Raw genomic sequence first — 16,420 nt, 5'->3', positions numbered from 1 at the left:
GATATTCAATTTTGGTTATGAAATGGTTCAAATTGGGTCTCCTAAAGCTTTGTCCCATTGGTTTGTACCTCGGTATAATCTCTTTCTCGCTTTTCCCCATATTTGCTATGTTTTTTGATGACTTTTTAAAGTTCCTAGAGGGGGGGTGAATAGGCATTTTTTGAATTTTCGTTGACTTCTGTATCCGAGAATAGCAATGACTTATGCTATCCCAGAATCACAGGATACGTGTTTGCAAAAAGTAAATTGCAGCAAATAAAGAATCAACACAAGGATGTTTTTTACTCGTAGAAACCCTGAATACAGGGAGAAAAATTGCGTGTCTCTAACTCTTGAGAGACAAAAATTTCCACTAAGTTGAAGTAACTTCTTACAAGAATAATAGTTCTAGTGATACACTACCACAGTGCTATCATTCCTAGTCCCGAACTAGTCTAGACCTATTCCCTCTCTTGTTTCTAAGTTCTTACAACATGGGACACTTTTAGAAGCCTTGTTCGTGAATTCAGCTAACCACTAGCAGATTCAACCTTGAACGCTTCTTGGGTTGGTTGCACTACACATCCCTCATGGTATGCAACATGATATGAGTTGATGAAAGAAGTTTTGAGTTCAAGCTCTAAGGTTTACAGTCACGAAGAAGACTTAAAGCAGCATGAACAATGCAAGCTAAAAACTAGACTCAACAAAGAAAACGCAATAAGGTAGTTTTCTACAACCATTGAGCAAAGCCAAAGCTGTAGATATATATAGGCCAACAATGGCATCAAGGATGATGCAAGCTGACCTCAACATGTTTCAGAAAGGTTTGGACAGAAGTGTTTGGCTCCCATACTGAAAGTGATGTGTCCAAACACAGAGATGACACAAGCAATCTCAATAAAACAAATAACCTTTTCCTAAAACATGAATGATTCAAACAGGGAGCAAAGAGGTTTCAAACCCTCTTATTCAGTCCATTAGTGGACCTTGACACAGCTGATAGCAACTGGTCTTTGAACCATACAGGGACCAGCTTATGCATCGGATAACGTATCATGAAATCCCAGCTGGAGCCTTGAGCATCAAACCATTTGGTCACGGGTTGGCATAACAAAAGATCTCAACCCTTTGACTGGTTTGAGCGCTAAGGCACTTCCCACAGACTCAGTTGTCCATTTTATATTAAACTAATATAAGAGACTTTGAACCTCAGGACAGCAGAAGACTCAGTACTAGGATAGCAAGCGAAGCTGCTAACCTCTGTGAAAAACAATGATATGCAGATGCATGTTTTACCTGAAACCATAAGGGATATTAGCGCCACTTGTTCTTGATCAGATAACATTATCTCAAAGTGTTTTGTAGGATGAAAGGATTGCCAACTATCCTTATACCTTCAATATCAATGATACTGAAATGGTGAAATGAACGAGAATTGAGAGCCATGAGCAGTTCTCTTTTGTGCCTACCAACAAAGCAGGGGGACATCAGTACTTTGAATCCCCAGCCCATAACAAAAATGGAAATTCTATTTCATTTTTATTTTTCGAAACGAACCGTTTTTTTGTTAGGTATTTCCATTGCCATGCTTTGTTGGTAAGCACAAAAGACCAGAAACTAAAAGTGCATGGAGTCCTTTAAATCGTATCTTTAATAGTGAAGTTGATGTTGGATGTCAATAAACTTTCAGGCCGTGTCCCTTCAGAGTTGAAATCATTGATTGATCTACAATATCTTGATTTATCAACAAACAAATTCCATGATTCAATTCCAAGTTTTCTGGGTGACTTTACCAAGTTACACTACTTGAATTTGAGCCACAACAAGTTTGATCAGGTAATTCCATTTCAGTTGGGAAAGTTATCTCAACTGTCCCAACTAGATTTGAGTTTTAACGTGCTTGATGGTCAGATACCATCAGATATTAGCAAAATGCAGAGTCTAGAGATATTAATATATCCCACAACAATCTTTCTGATCTCATTCCAACAAGTATGGAAGATATGTATGGGCTAACATATGTTGACGTGTCCTACAATCACTTGGAAGGTCCAATACCAAACATCAAAGCATTTCAAACTGCTTCGCGAGAAGCATTGCAAGTGAACAAGGGGTTGTGTGGCAACTCAAGTTTCTTGCAAGTCTGCAACAAAGAAAGCCCAAAGAAAGACAATAAACTTGTACTTCTTGTTATCTTCCCTGTTCTCGGAGCACTTGCACTTCTAGCCTTTATAATTTCTGTTGTAACAAAAAGAAAGAAGAAGCATCGGCGTCCAGAAGAAGAAAGCAAGAATGAAGAAATTTCTTTTTCAATATTAAAGTTTGATGGAAAGACAATGTTTGAAAATCATGAGGGCGACAGAAGATTTTGATCCCATGTATTGCATAGGACGGGGAGAACAGGGAAGCGTTTACAAAGCAACTTTGTCAAATGTTGCCACAGTAGCCGTGAAGAAACTTCATCTGTTATGCGCTGATGATGAAAACTTTCATAAGGAATTCTTGAATGAAATCAGGGCACTAACTGAGATGCGACACCGAAATATTGTGAAGCTCTATGGTTTTTGTTCACATAGGCGACAATCATTTTTTGTGTATGAGTATTTTGAAAAGGGTAGTTTGGCCACAATGTTGAGCAAGGATGAAGAAGGTAGGGAACTTGGGTGGAGTAGAAGGGTGAATATTGTTAAAGGTCTAGCTAATGCCTTGTGTTACATGCACCACGATTGCTTGCCTCCGATTGTACATCGGGACATATCGAGCAAAATCATTTTACTGGATGCAGAGTATGAGGCGTGTGTTTCAGATTTTGGTGTATGAGTATTTTGAAAAGGGTAGTTTGGCAGCAGTATTGAGCAAATATGAGGAAGCTAAAGAATTGGGATGGAGCAAAAGGGTGACTATTGTTAAAGGTGTAGCTCATGCTCTATGTTACATGCACCATGATTGCTTGCCGCCAATTGTGCACCGGGACATATCGAGCAAAAATATTTTGTTCGATTCTGAATATGAGGCCTGTGTTTCAGACTTCGGCACTGTGAAGTTCTTGAACCCGGACTCAGCGAATTGGATGGCCCTTGCATGCACATATGGATATGTTGCACCAGGTAATATTGTTTTTATTTTATTTCATTTTATTTTTTCCTTTTTTCTGTTTTTGTAGTGTGGTTCGGGGTTGTTAGAGTTTTGATTTTGATAGACAGCCACTGCATACAAAATGTTCTGAACACTAAACTTGTCACCATATCATGCATTGTTTAAGCTTCCATTAACTCATTATTATCAGTAGTGAAACTGGATATAAATATTGCAAAGTTTGATATTATTTTTATTTTTGCAAAGCTTGCTTATACAATGGTGGTAAATGAGAAGTGTGATGTATTTAGCTTTGGAGTGGTGACACTGGAAATAATTATGGGAAAACATCCGGGAGATCTTTTGTCATCTTTATCGTCCTCACCAACTGCATTACCAGCTATTGGAATGCCAATTTTGGATGTTTTGGACCAACGCATATCCCCTCTAATTGATCAAGTTGCAGGGGAAGTGCTCTGTATTGTGAATATAGTATTTTCATGCATGAATTCCTCAGTCTCATCCAACAATGAGGCAAGTTTCTCAACAATTGGAAACTCAAAGGCTGCATTTGTCGAAGCCGTTATATATGATAACACACGGTGAATTGCTTGCTCTCAATGGTTTGACTATCTAAGAAACAGAAAACTGAAGAGTGTGCTTCCTCTCCTACATATATACTTCACTCTCAGCATGTCTTATTTCCCGAATAAAGATTGTCCTAGATATTTTCTTATTATAAAATATTACTTTCAGGAATATGTACATTGATCCAGTACATGTATGATTAAAATAAAATAAAAAAACCTCATTCATTGGAGTTTTTTTATTGGGCATTCACGTTTTTTGTTGTTTTTTTTTTTTTTTTTGGTTTGAGGGCATTCAGGTTGTATTGTAAGATATTAGCTGCTGGCTGGTCAAATACCATGAAGGTGCTTAAAGCCTGTGTTAAGATTGTTATCTCAGCTGTTATTAGCATTTCTTTGGGTTTCTTTTCAATTTGTGTTATTCGGTTAGAAAGATCTTGGCCTCGTCCCTCTTTCCCATTTGTAATATTTTTTCTCCATTCAATTAATTCAAGTTAGGGGACGGATTAATCTTTAACTCGCTTACCTCACAAAACTCACAAAACGTACTTATGTTCTAATAGAATCCAGGATTTTGCTGTGTTTAGTGACATTGTGGGAAATTTCCTTTGTTTTTGGTAGGTGGAAACAAAACTTTTACATTGTTGATTAGTTTCAAAAATTAGGTGTTAAACATAGAATTTGTACAATCCATAGGTTAAATCTTGGTATTTTCAAGAATACAATCAGTTTTTAGTTTCCAATCAACAAATTCAACAACAGATACAGACAATAAGCCTCAATCTGATACAAACAGGACAATACACATTCCTAAACCTGAATCCCATATATGAGAAAATTTATTATTTTCTTATCAAACACAATGACAATACATGCATAATAACCCAAATCGAGGAAGATATATAGTATGGAAAAGGGTCATGCTAGATAGACTCAGCAAATTCCTAAATAGACCCAGCCTTAGAAGATTATATGTAATATTCCAAATTTACCCTTAGTTATACCCAACAAAAAAATTCAGTTAATCGTAAAGCGGCCAAAATTCAGATGTTGTGCCCCCTAATTATCACTGGTTCCTTTTGCGTTAGTTTGCTACATGTGGTCTTGTATTATGCGGTCAATCTTGTATTCAATTGTTGGTTCTTCATTCAATTTCCAGATGTATATTTGTTTCGTTCCCTTCTTCAATGAACATAAGTATTTTTGTTCTGTTCCCTTCTTCAATGAATGTAGAGAGAGAGAGAGATCCATGGATTTATATAAGAATGTAGTGCCATATAGTGAGATCGATGCCTCGTCTTTTTGACCTCTGCTAGCTGCTCTCTCTGCATATAATATAACCCTAGAGTGTAGAAAGTTGAGGTATTCCTTAATCGTGGTGCGCTTTTTAGTTTTCACATATGAACTTTATTACTAAACTATAGATGTTACAAAAGCGAAGGGAACGATAGGAATCGTTTGCTTAAATCGGACGGGATGCAAAGTGGAAACAGCTAGCTATATGCAGGGATGCGATTCTAGAAAAGAGGATTAGGATCATTTCTTAATCCATATGTGTCATTCTTATTAGTCTGAGTAGCGCACAAGAAGTACTGGGTGGGATTCATCAAAATTCATAAACTCATCAGATGGTGTTGGGTTTGCAAAAGACATCTGGTGCTGGGTTTGCATAAGAGGGACAAAGTTGGAAATTTATAGACAATTATTTGATGCCGGGTCTATTTAGTAATTTGTTGGGTGCATTTAGCAACACTCTATTGAAAAACATGCAAATGAATCGGATTGAGTAGCCAAAGTTGATAAACAGTTCAATGGAATCATACCAAATGGAAGATTTTACTTTTAACAACTCCACAAAGGGAAAGAAAGAAAGAAGAAATGGAATGTAACTAGAGAAATAACTTGATAAATAATTGGAAGAACTAACCGGAGGCTCATCGGCTCGGGAGATTTCTGCACTCTTTTCCTCCCGTTTTGCCTTTTCGATGAAAGGTCACTATGCCCCATATGTAGTTTCTTTCCTTTTTTGGGCTGCCTAGCTTTGGGTACGATCTATGGACTCATGCCCAAATTTTGGCCGGTTCCTTTAGGTCGCTTGTCAGATAGTTTGATTGTTTTTTTTATACGAGCTAGTTTGATTGCTTGTTGTCAGTATTTTTAATACAAAACGTGAATAAGTAATAAAATTATCTGAATTTTTTAGAAAATAAAATTGGTATTTACACCCCAAGTTACTTACTTGTGGGGTGGGGTCTGCAATGAATGCAACCCACAATGGAGTACCAATACAGGGCTCAGACACTAAAAGCCGAAACTGAAATTGGAAAACAGATACCAGCCCAGCAACATGTAAATAGTTTTTGAAACGGTAAATTATAGGATACTCTGCATGTTGCCAAAGCCCTAAATTGCTTATCATCAACCCAACATCAAGATCGGAAAATCCCCCATTTTCACTCAATTCCAGAAGTTAAAAACTCATCAAACTCTCTGATGAAATTCGCCCAGCCAAAAGGTACTCCTCGTTAATTAGCCTTTTTTTTTCCTCTTTATATCTAAATCTAGTGTTTCGGATTCAATTATAATTACAAAATAGAGCTAAGATTTCCTGTGATGTACAGGAGCCCTAAGAATTCGATCAGATTCTCTTTTTGTTGTCCATACCTATCAAACAAGTCCATAATGGCAGCTCATGTATGTATAGAGTAGACAAGACTAGATCAATTATTTCATTTGTTCACATAGCTGGCTAGCGAGGTCGGTATTGATTCCAAGTCTTCAGTCTTTGACTTGAGGTATACTACAAACTCACTTGCCCAAAAGAAGATCGATTATTCGAGAGACTCGACTTTCGAGTCACTACCATGAAGAATTTCACAACTATATAATGGAAAATGCTAGACTTGATGATGAGACCTTAATTTTATACACATAAACAAAGCAAAAGCCATGATGAGATCTTTAGCTCCAGCTTACTGCTTTATCTTGTTCCTTCATCTTCTTAGTTTTGCTTCTATTAGTTCAGAAACTGAAGCAGAGGCTCTTCTGAAATGGAAAGCCAGCTTTCTGAGTCAAACTAACCAGCTCAAGGATTGGAGAGCAAATACAAGTCCATGCAATTGGACTGGTATTTTGTGCAATGCTGCTGGAAGTGTCACCAACATTAGCCTTGCTAATACCACTATACAAGGTACGCTGCACGAACTTTCGTTCATATCCTTTTCCAATCTTACTTATCTTAACCTAACCTTGAATAAACTCTTCGGTGCCATCCCACCACAAATCAGTTCCCTCTCTAAACTCATTTATCTTGATCTCTCCGAAAACCAGTTCACCGGGAGAATCCCACCTGAAATTGGTCTTCTAACTAATCTTAGGGTTCTCTATCTCTATTTAAATAGACTTTCTGGTATCATTCCTAGAGAGATTGGGAATTTGAAATCTCTTCTGCGTCTAGAATCAGGGGAGAATAATCTCATTGGGTCAATTCCAACAACACTTGGTGATCTCAAAAACCTCACCTTTCTCCTTCTCTTTAGAAACAACCTGTCAGGCACCATTCCTAAAGAGATAGGGAACCTGAAATCTCTTGTTAAGGTAGAATTAGGTGAGAACCAACTCAATGGTTCCATTCCTACTTCATTTGGCAACTTGAGCAACTTGGAATACTTGATCCTCCGAGACAACCAACTTTCCGGCTCTATCCCCCAGGAGATAGGAAATCTTATGAAGTTAGTTAAACTCGGTTTGGACACAAATCAGTTTGTTGGCTATTTGCCTCAAAACATTTGCCAAGGCGGATTACTCACTAATTTTTCTGTAAACACCAACTATTTGATTGGCACAATCCCAAAAAGCTTGAAAACATGCACCAGCTTATTCAGACTCCATCTTAATGGGAACCGATTTACTGGCAACATATCTGACCTCTTTGGTGTTTATCCTGATCTTAAATTTATAGATGTGAGCCACAATGCATTCTCTGGGGAGGTTTCAAAAAATTGGGGACAGTCCCCAAATTTAGTGACCCTCCGAATGGCAGGAAACAATCTTACTGGTTCTATACCTTCTGAGATTGGAAATGCAACCCAACTTCATGAACTTGATTTTTCTTCCAATGGTTTAGTTGGTACTATTCCAAAGGAGTTAGGGAGACTGACTTCTTTGTTGAAGCTGAAGTTGGATGATAACCAACTTTCAGGTCGTGTCCCTATAGAGTTGGGATCATTGACTGATCTAGAAAATCTTGATCTATCAAAAAACAAGTTCAATGACTCCATTCCAAGCTTTGTGGGAGACTTTCTCAAATTAAACTACTTGAATTTGAGCAACAATGAGTTTAGTCAAGCAATTCCGTTTCAGTTGGGAAAGTTAACTCAACTGTCCCAACTAGACTTGAGTCATAATACACTTGAAGATATGATACCATCAGAACTTAGCGGTATGGAGAGTCTGGAGAACCTCAATATTTCCCACAATAACCTTTCTGGTATCATTCCAATAAGTTTCAAAGACATGCTTGGGCTAACATATGTCGACGTCTCCTACAATGACTTGGAAGGTGCACTTCCGAACAACAAAGCATTTCAAGATGCTAACCAAGAAGCATTAGCAGGGAACAAAGGATTGTGTGGAAACGTTCGATTTTTGAAACCCTGCAATAAACAAAGCTCGAAAAAAGACCTCAGACTGGTAGCTCTTGTAACCTTCCCTCTTATAGGAGCAGTAGCAGTTCTATCAATCTTTCTATTTGCAATTTTACTAAAAAGAAAACAGAAACATCCACATGTAGAAGAAAGTAACATGGATGAGATATTCTGTTCTGTACTTCCGTTAAATGGAAAAACCATGCATGAGGAAATCATAAATGCAACTGAAGATTTTGATTCTATGTATTGCATTGGGAAAGGAGGACATGGAAATGTCTACCGAGCAAGTTTGTCATCTGCCAACACAGTAGCTGTGAAGAAATTCCATCTGCTAAGAAATGAGGACAAGAATTTTCAGAAGGAATTCTTGAATGAACTCAGGGCACTAACTGAGATGCGACACCGAAACATTGTGAAGCTCTTTGGTTTTTGTTCGCACCCACGACACTCGTTTTTGGTTTATGAATATCTAGAAAGGGGTAGTTTGGCCACAATGCTGAGCAAAGATGATGAAGCTAAGGAGCTGGAGTGGAGTAAAAGGTTAAATATCATCAGAGGTGTTGCTCATGCCTTGTGTTACATGCACCACGATTGCTTGCCACCAATTGTACATAGAGACATATCGAGCAAGAACATTCTGCTAAATTCGGAATATGAGGCATGTGTTTCAGATTTTGGCACGGCTAAGTTCTTAAATCCAGACTCAGCTAACTGGACTGCCCTTGCAGGCACATATGGTTATATAGCCCCAGGTAATATTGTCTAATTTCCTCTTTCTGTATGGGAGTTTTGTTTCTATGCCGTTGCAGATTCATTAGATGCATTATTTCGTTCTTTTTTTTTAATTGCGCAATGAAATTCCAATATTATCCTATTTTATACTGTTTTTCTGGTCTGAATGATTAGTTTTATCATCAACTTCATAAAAATTGCATAAGTGAATTTTAATTGTTGTCTTTCTCTTGTCTAGAACAAAGTAGAACGGTTGGGTTGTGCATGATTCAGTTTCGTAAAGCTTCAAGTCATTGTGTAACTACAATGTATACCTCTATTTCAAATTGTCAGTACTGATAGTTCAACTTTCATGATCTTTTTGTTGGCAGAGCTTGCTTATACAATGGAAGTGAATGAGAAATGTGATGTTTATAGCTTTGGAGTGGTAACACTGGAAATAATTATGGGAAGGCATCCAGGAGATCTTCTCTTACCTTTACCATCAGGATCGTCATCAGCATTTGTGTTACCAGCCCATCAAATGCATATTGCCGATGTTTTCGACCAACGCATTTCTGCTCCTACTGATGAAGTTGCCGGGAAGGTACTCTCTGTTATGAAGATAGCATTTTCATGCTTGAACTCCAGTCCGGAATGTCGTCCTACAATGAAACAAGTTTCTCAACAACTGGAAACTCAGAAGCTGCATTTGTCAAAGCCATTGTATCTGATAACATGTGGTGAATTGCTTACCCTCAATGGTTTCACTACCTGAGATCGAAGTTGAGAGTAAGGGAATGAGCTATTAGATAAATTCAAATTGTATGAAACACTAGCTCTTACCAGTGCAGGCTTTTCATAGTAATGAGCTCCAAATTCACCTGCCATACTTTTCTTCCTAATAATGGAAACATCTCAATTCTCAATGCAAGTCGATCATGTCTTGTGGATCCATTTCCAGCCTTTGACAGCTGTGTCACTACACATCTGTCCACGATATCCCTTGTCTTGTGCATGGCTTCCCTTTCTCGCTTACTTCTGCAGGATGTTCCTATTTTTCCATGCACATATATAGTAATTAGGGGACCCAATGCCAAGACCAAAGTTAAATACAACAAGTACCACGCAAGCAGATTGTTCACACTACAGTTGCCTACGTACGTCATAACTCATTAAATTATTATCCCAGAAAAATGAAGTGCGGTTTAGATTTTGGTCACTTCATCTGTTGTCAAATGATTTTGGATACAAATTTCAGATCATAAGTATCATGGAATGGCTCAAACCTTTATAAACCGACAAGGTCTAATTTTTCTTATGTGGGATGTATATATTCACAACATGTGGGTGAATATATCTAGACAATTTTCTGGGTGACATAAAACTTGTGTGATCGTTAAACATGCACACGTAGGTGATCTGCTTTAATAACTTATTCAGAACCAATTGTTAATAGATGAAATGACTCAAACCTTTATAGACTCACAAGTAGGTCCATTTTTCTCATGTGGATGTATATATTCTCAAACAGTTAATTATACAGGAGCACCTATGACGAAGGAGCTGCAGAAAAGTCGTGGTTTATTAAGGCAACGTTTAGGTGCTATGATTCGTAATAACGAATGGCTACTGATTGGAACCATGGCTACTAGGGCTGCCACTTGGTTTGGTAAATACCAAACCGATCGAAAACCGACCGAAAATTTATGATTTGGTAAACCGAATTTTGGTAATCGAAATCAAAAAAACCGAAATCGAGAAATACCGAAAAAGTTGGTTTGGTTTTTGGTAAATACCGAATTTACCGAAATTCTAATTATTTAAAGACTTATATTTCTAAAAACACATAGACTAATAATTTTATCTCACGTTTTCAATTGTATATACCATTTAGTAAAAAACAAGACAATGAATAGAAAAATTCAACTATACTTGGTAGCATTCGGGTCTCAATTAAAACGATCAACTTTAATTCAATGTTACTTGTTATATAAAAACGCTCTTACCTACCCATCTTAGTCGATTCATCACACACACACATAGACAAACCCACTTAGACGACATGTAACCGCCCATGTAAAAATTTAGGAATGTTTTTACCTCTCTTGATGATAGGGTTCCCCATAGGAAGCACAAACGTAAATAGGGTTAGCCGCCTTGATCAAGGCCAAAACATTATCAAAAATACCTAATTTTTCTACCATAGTCGTATTTCACGATATTGTTCACATCATAGTTCACAAGGTTTTTGAAAATTTTGCTTCCACTTTGTAGTTGGTTCACAAAGATTTACATATGCATATAACTTACTAAATAAGTTATACCACATTACCAGGCATGTTGTGATTCCAATGATTACAATTCACAAAATTAAAATTCGACCGTCTGATGTGATCATTATAGTATAATACAATTATGATAGAAAATTCAATTGTACTCAATAATGCTCGGGTCTTGATCAAAGCGGTCAACCATAATTTAATGTCACTAATTACACGAAAAAGCTTTTATTGCCCTTATGTGACTTATTTTGGTCGACTCTTCCACACACATACTTTCACATAGATGACACATAACTTGTTCATATAAAAATTTGGAAACATTTACATCTTGACTATTTCGGTAGAAAATTAAACCATACTCGATAATGTGTACTGAAATGACTATCTTTTGCATATGTATTATCAGACTCTAGAAACTCAAGTGATATTTAAATTTTATAGTTTTGTATTGTTTTGTTATATTTTGAAAATATATTTGTTGTGAAGTTTGGTAATACCGAAAAACCGACATCCGAAGTTGGTAAGATTTATCTCATAGCGAAGTTTTTGGTTTGGTAATTGAAAGTCATATTTCATTACTGAAAGCTTTGGTTTTGAAATTGGTAACGCCCATTACCGATTCGAACCGACCGAGTGGCAGCCCTAATGGCTACACAACAAAAGCTTGTAATAGTTTTGTTTAGTTTGGCTGCTGCTTGTCCCTAATTATTGTGGGGGTAAAGCTATGTTCTAAACCCTATGGCTCAACTTCAAATTCACCATGTCACTTTGAAATCCCGCCAAAGTAATACTGCTCATAGAATTGTTTGCTTCATTAGTTCATTGCTATGTTGCACGGACACAGACACGGCGCGACACGCCGACACGGTAAAGCTCAAAAACTGAATATCCGACACGATTTGGACACGGCAAATATAATTATATATTTATATATTTTTAATAAATAAAAAATATAAAATAAGTTCATCACATTTCCAAAATAATGTTCTAAATTCAATTCATTGCATAACCATAAGAAATAACATTATAAAGAGTCAAATGCAAATGATAGAAGTGCATAATTAACAATATTATAAGCATCAGACCTGTCACACCCCGGTTCTTAAGTTATTTTACTGTTATTTACTTTGGTATTATTTTAGTCTTTTACCGTGTTGAATAACCGTTTACTACCTAAAGACCCTAAAGTTGACTTTCTTTTCCGTTTAGAATTTGGAGAAACTTTCTTCATGAAAGTTGTAGAGGACGTTAATACGAGTTCGTAGACATGCTATGTGTTAAAATCGGAGTTAGCATGAAAAAGTTATTATCTAAAAGAGTGAATTTTGAGGTGGTAAAAAGAGGTATTTTTTTTTAGTGGGTAAAATTTGTTGGGTTTAAGGGTTATGGACCGGGTGTGAGCAGCCCATATCCTCCTTCACTCTCTCTCTTTCTCCCTTCCCTCTTTTCCCCGAGCTCCCCGAGCCCCTCTCCGCCGGAAGCTCCCAGCCACCAGCTGCCGTCATCCAGCTAGCGTCCGGCCGCTGCTCCAGCCCAGTTCGGACCCCCATCTCCTCCTCTCCCTCCCCGGCCTAGCCCCCGAGCCTCTAACCCACCGGAAGAGGAGAAAACCCGCCGGAGACGCCGGGAAGCATTTCGCCGGAAATCCCATTTCCGGCCACCAAAACTCGCAATTCTTAGCTCATTTTGTAGCTCTCATCAAGGTGAGTATCCTCTCAAAAGGAATAAGTCTATCTCCTTGTGGTTATGGAGAAATGTATAATTGAAGTTCTAGGGATTTTTGGATGTTTTTAGTCGATTACCCTAGTTAGCCTTAGAATTGGACTAAGTGCTAGTTAGGAAAGTTGTTGTGCCTGATAAGAGGATTATTCTGTTAAAATTTGGTAGAAATTGGAGGTCGCCGGAATCGGCCGCCGCTGCCGGCGGAGCCGGCGCCGGCGCCGGAGCTGTGTGGGAGATTTTAATGTTTTTAGATTTGGAATATTAAGGGGAGTTTATTGAAGTGAGTTATGGAATTTTTGGATGAGTTTTGGATAGGTTTGTGAATTTCCGAGGTTTGGTATTTTTGGCGGTTAATTAATGTAGAATCCGGCCGTAGGATTTAAGTCGTATTCTGTGGGAAGTTGTTTTTACGGCTGCCGGTATGTTCGGCGAAGTTTGAGCCGTATTGAGTTAAGAATGGTGAATTTGGGCAATGATGAGTGTGTGGGAGGCTCACGTTTAATTTTGCCCATTTTGTTTAATTATTGGATTTTTGATGGGAAATTAATTATATATTTGGAACAGGACGAGAGGAGGCCCGAGCAGAGGAAGCCTCGGAGAGTCATCAGGCTTAGGCCTAATTTGTGAGTGGACCTTTATTTTAAGTGAAAAGCATGCGATGAATTATCTGTTGATCATTTATTTCTTTTCCTGAGATTTATTTATTTCTCGGATATTTGGCAATTTTCCTCCTTTGGAGAGATCCCGAAAATGAGATTTTCGGTGGTTATGTTTATTGGATGTTTATGATGATAGTATGTATATATAAATGCTAGCTAGCCATACGTGTTTAATCCGCCATAATGAGGTAAAATATCATTATGGTGTGACGTGAGTCTTAGACACAAGCGTACACTACCAGAAGAAAGACTTTAGCCGACAAAAATAAAAAAACCAGGCCGACGAATTATTTTTTCGTCTGCTAATTAAAAATTTTCGTCGGCTATGGTCAACTTTAGCCGACGAAATTAAAATTTCATCGTCTGAATAATTTTTTTCGTCGGCTATAGTCAGTGAACTTCAGCCAACGAAATTTTTGAAAGTTTAGCCGACGAAAAATATAATTTCGTCGGCTAAAGTGCCTTATATTTGCAAATCTGGACAACAACTCATCTGGAAAAAAAAACTATACGTAGAACCTTCAAACGCAAAAAAGTCGTGAAATAAGATATGACCAGAATGGTGAAATACGTCTACAGTTGAAAAATCACGGTATTCTGGTAAAGTCTCGGTGCCGATAGTTGCGGTCAATGCAATTTACCCTTATTATTCACTATGCTGTAGATTTGGTTTTTGGTGTCCGATTGACTATTGTGATACCTTTCCGGATGCGTAACGGCCCTACGAGTCAAACTCATCGTTAATGCCAAGATGTATGGGCCTTTTTGGCCATCCGAGTCCGTTTAGGGCTTCAAAATGCAGTTTTCTTATTTCCGATTAGAGTTGACCTTACCGTTGTCGAATCCAGTTGAATTTTTTACCATAGACATCTTTCGTCATAATGATCATATCGGACGGTCGAATTTTGGTTTGTAAATTTTAGTCATCGGAATCACGTGTCTACTATTTACCGTTATTATTCCCTATGGGGAGCCCTATAGTCGAAAGGTAAATGTCTCAAAATTTTTATATGGGCAGTTGCGTCTCATCTACATGAGAGTTTTTTGTGTGGAAGGTTTGACCAAACCATGTAATATAGAGGGAGATATGAGCGTTTTCGTGTGATAAGTGACAATGGATTAGGGTTACCCGTTTCGATCGAGTCCTTAACGTTGTCGGATCCAGTTGAATTTTTTTACCATAGACATCTTTCATCATAATGATCATATCTGACGTTCGAATTTTGGTTTGTGAATTTTAGTCATCGGAATCACAACGTGTCTACTAATGTTGTATAACTTGTTTAGTAGGTTATACAACTTTGTGAACCAACTCTATATAGGAAGCAAAATTATCAAAAATCTCGTGAAATAAGATATGTTCAGAATGGTGAAATACGGCTATGGTTCAAAAATCACGTAAATCGGGTAAAGTCTCGGTGCCGATAGTAGCGGTCAACTCTATTTACCGTTATTATTCCCTATGGGGAGCCCTATCTTCGGAAGGCAAATGTCTCAAAATTTTTATATAGGCGGTTGCGTCTCATCTACGTGAAAGTTTTTCGTGTGGAAGGTTTGACCAAACTACGTAATATAGAGGGAGATATGAGCGTTTTCGTGAATTTATAGACTTTAGCCGACGAGATATTAAAAAAGTCGTCGACTAAGGTCAAAAATTTTTGGACGGTAAACCAAATTTGGAGGAAAATTTTCAAAAGACTTTAGCTGACGAAAATATATGAAAAGTCGTCGGCTAAAGTCGAAAATTTTCAAAATTTTCAACCAAAATTTTTTGGCGGTCAACCAAAATTTTCAAAATTTTCAAAAGAGTTTAGCCGACGAAAATAAAGAATTTCGTCGGCTAAAGTTCTTTATATTACCGAAGGTGGATGGTAAGAAGTCTATTTCGCCTGCCAGATTTTCTTCTCGGCCTAGCTCCGCCGTCAAGCCACCGGAGACCGCCACACTTGTCCCAAAAGCTTCGCCGTCGTCTCTACTTCATTGCTGGATAGGTGGTGCATCGAGTGGCGCCGCCGTGAGAGATAAATCGAGCTCCAAAACTCGGCCGGTTCGGATTCGGTGTCGATCTAATTTGTCCTTCCTCAAGTCACCATTTGGTGAGTTCTATATATAGATAAGTTGAGTTTGATTAGTACTACATTCCCCTAGAATTTGGTAGCTCGATTCGGTGTGTGTGAGGAGAATCGAAGATTTGAAGTTTTTAGGGTTTAAAATTGGGGATTTTTATATTTTGATTCAATTGACCTATTTAGGCTTAGAATTGGGCTTCGACTTCTTCTAGAAAGTTGTTCGAAATGTTGAGAAGAAGATTCTGTCAAATTTTGGTGGTGATTGGAGGTGACCGAAAGTTTGTGCAGTTTTTTTTTTCAAAAACCAGCAACTTTAGCCGACGATATTTAAAGGTTTAGCCGACGATATTTAAAGGTTTATTCGTCGGCTATAGTATTTTTAAATTTTTTTATAAGGTTTAGCCGACGAATTATGGCATATTTCGTCGGCTATAGTTATTTTTAAATTTTTTATAAGGTTAGCCGACGAATTAGGCATATTTCGTCGGCTATAGTTATTTTTAAAAATTTTTTATAAGGTTTAGCCGACGAAACAGACAATATTTCGTCGGCTATAGTTATTTTTTTAAATTTTTTTATAAGGTTTAGCCGACGAAACATACTATATTTCGTCAGCTATAGTCTGGGAAAAAAATTTTTATTACAGACTTTAGCCGACGAATATCTTAATTGTTTCGTCGG

At 37.6% G+C, this 16,420-nt stretch overlaps 1 pseudogene across 1 annotated transcript; it reads left to right on the top strand.

The window, feature by feature from the left end:
- The first annotated feature begins 1,976 nt into the window (after positions 1 to 1,976).
- Positions 1,977 to 9,894, top strand: LOC101293497 (annotated as a pseudogene). Its single transcript, XR_184804.1, has 6 exons — positions 1,977 to 2,632; positions 2,853 to 3,097; positions 3,325 to 3,535; positions 6,559 to 8,311; positions 8,510 to 9,045; positions 9,397 to 9,894. The product of XR_184804.1 is annotated as a probable LRR receptor-like serine/threonine-protein kinase At4g08850-like (transcript).
- Positions 9,895 to 16,420: the final 6,526 nt, after the last annotated feature.

This window comes from Fragaria vesca, linkage group LG5 (assembly GCF_000184155.1).
Source record: "Fragaria vesca subsp. vesca linkage group LG5, FraVesHawaii_1.0, whole genome shotgun sequence".
In the NCBI taxonomy this organism is placed as follows: domain Eukaryota; kingdom Viridiplantae; phylum Streptophyta; class Magnoliopsida; order Rosales; family Rosaceae; genus Fragaria; species Fragaria vesca.
This window is presented reverse-complemented; position numbering and strand designations above follow the sequence as displayed.